Raw genomic sequence first — 4,981 nt, forward strand, 5'->3', positions numbered from 1 at the left:
CAGCTGTAATCACTAGCCTCTCTCTGTCTCTCAATTCAATTCAATTTATTGGCATGGGAAACATATGTTAACACTGCAAAGCGAGTGAAGTAGATAATAAGCAGAATTTTAATAAACAATAAAAATGTACAGTAAACATTATATTCACAGAAGTTCCACAAGAATAAAGACATTTCAAATATCAACTCTCTCTCTGTCTCTCCCTGTCTCTGTGTTGGCCCATTGATCTCCTGCAGAACAGGAGATTGGGGCTTTGAATCATAAACCATTCTGAGGAAGCCTGGCCAGCTGGTCACAAAAGAACGACGTCTGTTAGGTGGAGGCTTGAGAAGGGCTGATGACGGAAGACTCCTGATGGTCTTTTTGTGGGAACAGAAAGTGTTTTCTGAGGTATGGCCACAGGGTTTTCTTTTCTGAAGTGTTCCTGTAGTTAACAGCTGATTAGCTGTTAGGAGCTAGAAGCAAGCGCACCACAGGTTAGACCTGCAGAGAAACGTCAAGAATCAAAATTGATGCCTGAATTGGGGCTTACCGCTGTCTTCGCCCGCTGTCTTGGAAATGCCCGCTGTCTTCGCCCGCTGTTTACTTCTGTGAAAAAGTCTGACAATCCAATCAAATTGAATTAAATTGTATTTGTCACATGGGCCGAATAGAAGAAACATGTAATACACAAGAATGGAGCTATATGCAGGAAGAACCAGATCAATGTGGAGCTATATGCAGGAAGAACCAGTACCAGATCAATGTGGAGCTAAATACAGGAAGTACCAGTACCATATCAATGTGGAGCTATATGCAGGAAGAACCAGATCAATGTGGAGCTAAATACAGGAAGTACCAGTACCATATCAATGTGGAGCTATATGCAGGAAGTACCAGATCAATGTGGAGCTATATGCAGGAAGAACCAGATATCAATGTGGAGCTATATGCAGGAAGAACCAGATCAATGTGGAGCTATATGCAGGAAGAACAGATCAAGTGGACCAGGAAGAACCAGATCAATGTGGAGCTATATGCAGGAAGAACCAGATCAATGTGGAGCTATATGCAGGAAGAACCAGATCAATGTGGAGCTATATGCAGGAAGAACCAGATCAATGTGGAGCTAAATACAGGAAGTACCAGTACCATATCAATGTGGAGCTATATGCAGGAAGTACCAGATCAATGTGGAGCTATATACAGGAAGTACCAGATCAATGTGGAGCTATATGCAGGAAGAACCAGATCAATGTGGAGCTATATACAGGAAGTACCAGATCAATGTGGAGCTATATACAGGAAGTACCAGTATCAGATCAATGTGGAGCTATATGCAGGAAGAACCAGATCAATGTGGAGCTATATACAGGAAGTACCAGTACCAGATCAATGTGGAGCTATATACAGGAAGTACCAGATCAATGTGGAGCTAAATACAGGAAGTACCAGTACCATATCAATGTGGAGCTATATACAGGAAGTACCAGATCAATGTGGAGCTATATACAGGAAGTACCAGATCAATGCGGAGCTATATACAGGAAGTACCAGTACCAGATCAATGTGGAGCTATATACAGGGAGTACCAGTACCAGATCAATGTGGAGCTATATACAGGAAGTACCAGTACCAGATCAATGTGGAGCTATATACAGGGAGTACCAGTACCAGATCAATGTGGAGCTATATACAGGAAGTACCAGTACCAGATCAATGTGGAGCTATATACAGGGAGTACCAGATCAATGTGGAGCTATATACAGGAAGTACCAGTACCAGATCAATGTGGAGCTATATACAGGAAGTACCAGTACCAGATCAATGTGGAGCTATTGGCAGGAAGTACCAGATCAATGTGGAGCTATATAGAGGAAGTACCAGATCAATGTGGAGCTATATACAGGAAGTACCAGTACCAGATCAATGTGGAGCTATATACAGGAAGTACCAGTACCAGATCAATGTGGAGCTATATACAGGAAGTACCAGTACCAGATCAATGTGGAGGTATATACAGGGAGTACCAGTACTAGATCAATGTGGAGCTATATACAGGAAGTACCAGATCAACGTGGAGCTATATACAGGAAGTACCAGTTCCAGATCAATGTGGAGCTATATACAGGAAGTACCAGATCAATGTGGAGCTATATACAGGGAGTACCAGATCAATGTGGAGCTATATACAGGAAGTACCAATACCAGATCAATGTGGAGCTAGATACAGGAAGTACCAGATCAATGTGGAGCTATATACAGGAAGTACCAGATCAATGTGGAGCTATATACAGGGAGTACCAGTACCAGATCAATGTGGAGCTATATACAGGGAGTACCAGTACCAGATCAATGTACAGAGGTACAAGGTATTTGAGGTAGATATGTACATGAAGGCAGGGTAAAGTGACTAGGCATCAGGATAGATAATAATAAGGTATTAGAGGTAGATATGTACATGAAGGCAGGGTAAAGTGACTATGCATCAGGATAGATAATAATAACAGGAAAAGGGGTGGAGGGGTGGAGTCTAGTTGACAGCTGTAGGGGTGGAGTCTAGTTGACAGCTGTAGGGGTGGAGTCTAGTGGACAGCTGTAGGGGTGGAGTCTAGTAGACAGCTGTAGGGGTGGAGTCTAGTAGACAGCTGTAGGGGTGGAGTCTAGTAGACAGCTGTAGGGGTGAAGTCTAGTAGACAGCTGTATACTGTAATTAGGTAGAGCTCTGTATTCCAGTACGCTTTCAGATACTATTCAACCTCATTGTGAGGCTCAGATAATTCCACGACTCCTGTTCCTCTGGTTCTAACTCAGTGATAATTCCACGACTCCTGCTCCTCTGGTTCTAACTCAGTGATAATTCCACGACTCCTGCTCCTCTGGTTCTAACTCAGTGATAATTCCACGACTCCTGCTCCTCTGGTTCTAACTCAGTGATAATTCCACGACTCCTGCTCCTCTGGTTCTAACTCTGTGATAATTCCACGACTCCTGCTCCTCTGGTTCTAACTCAGTGATAATTCCATGACTCCTGTTCCTCTGGTTCTAACTCAGTGATAATTCCACGACTCCTGCTACTCTGGTTCTAACTCAGTGATAATTCCATGACTCCTGATCCTCAGACAGAATAAAGAAAGAAACTGAGGAACAACAGGCTAGTAGTCTGGTATGAAGCTGACTGTAAAGCAGGTGGAAACAGGCTAATACTCTGGTATGAGGCTGACTATAAACAGGTAGAAACAGGCTAGTACTCTGGTATGAGGCTGACTGTAAAGCAGGTGGAAACAGGCTAATACTCTGGTATGAGGCTGACTATAAACAGGTAGAAACAGGCTAGTATTCTGGTATGAGGCTGACTGTAAAGCAGGTAGAAACAGGCTAGTACTCTGGTATGAGGCTGACTGTAAAGCAGGTAGAAACAGGCTAGTATTCTGGTATGAGGCTGACTGTAAAGCAGGTAGAAACAGGCTAGTACTCTGGTATGAGGCTGACTGTAAAGCAGGTAGAAACAGGCTAGTACTCTGGTATGAGGCTGAAACTGTAGGCTAGTAATGAGCAGGTAGGAACAGGCTAGTACTCTGGTATGAGGCTGACTGTAAAGCAGGTGGAAACAGGCTAGTACTCTGGTATGAGGCTGACTGTATGTAAAGCAGGTAGAAACAGGCTAGTACTCTGGTATGAGGCTGACTGTATGTAAAGCAGGTAGAAACTGGCTAGTACTCTGGTATGAGGCTGACTGTAAAGCAGGTAGAAACAGGCTAGTACTCTGGTATGAGGCTGACTGTAAAGCAGGTAGAAACAGGCTAGTACTCTGGTATGAGGCTGACTGTAAAGCAGGTGGAAACAGGCTAGTACTCTGGTATGAGGCTGACTGTATGTAAAGCAGGTAGAAACAGGCTAGTACTCTGGTATGAGGCTGACTGTAAAGCAGGTGGAAACAGGCTAGTACTCTGGTATGAGGCTGATTGTAAAGCAGGTAGAAACAGGCTAGTACTCTGGTATGAGGCTGACTGTATGTAAAGCAGGTGGAAACAGGCAAGTACTCTGGTATGAGGCTGACTGTAAAAGCAGGTGGAAACAGGCTAGTACTCTGGTATGAGGCTGACTGTAAAGCAGGTGGAAACAGGCTAGTACTCTGGTATGAGGCTGACTGTAAAGCAGGTAGAAACAGGCTAGTACTCTGGTATGAGGCTGACTGTAAAGCAGGTAGAAACAGGCTAGTACTCTGGTATGAGGCTGACTGTAAAGCAGGTAGAAACAGGCTAGTACTCTGGTATGAGGCTGACTGTAAAGCAGGTAGAAACAGGCTAGTACTCTGGTATGAGGCTGACTGTAAAGCAGGTGGAAACAGGCTAGTACTCTGGTATGATGCTGACTGTATGTAAAGCAGGTAGAAACAGGCTAGTACTCTGGTATGAGGCTGACTGTAAAGCAGGTAGAAACAGGCTAGTACTCTGGTATGAGGCTGACTGTATGTAAAGCAGGTGGAAACAGGCTAGTACTCTGGTATGAGGCTGACTGTAAAACAGGTGGAAACAGGCTAGTACTCTGGTATGAGGCTGACTGTAAAGCAGGTGGAAACAGGCTAGTACTCTGGTATGATGCTGACTGTATGTAAAGCAGGTAGAAACAGGCTAGTACTCTGGTATGAGGCTGACTGTAAAGCAGGTGGAAACAGGCTAGTACTCTGGTATGAGGCTGATTGTAAAGCAGGTAGAAACAGGCTAGTACTCTGGTATGAGGCTGACTGTAAAGCAGGTAGAAACAGGCTAGTACTCTGGTATGAGGCTGACTGTAAAGCAGGTGGAAACAGGCTAGTACTCTGGTATGAGGCTGACTGTAAAGCAGGTGGAAACAGGCTAGTACTCTGGTATGAGGCTGACTGTATGTAAAGCAGGTAGAAACAGGCTAGTACTCTGGTATGAGGCTGACTGTAAAGCAGGTGGAAACAGGCTAGTACTCTGGTATGAGGCTGACTGTAAAGCAGGTAGAAACAGGCTAG

Source organism: Oncorhynchus tshawytscha, linkage group LG31, assembly GCF_018296145.1.
Source record: "Oncorhynchus tshawytscha isolate Ot180627B linkage group LG31, Otsh_v2.0, whole genome shotgun sequence".
Classification (NCBI taxonomy): Eukaryota; Metazoa; Chordata; class Actinopteri; order Salmoniformes; family Salmonidae; genus Oncorhynchus; species Oncorhynchus tshawytscha.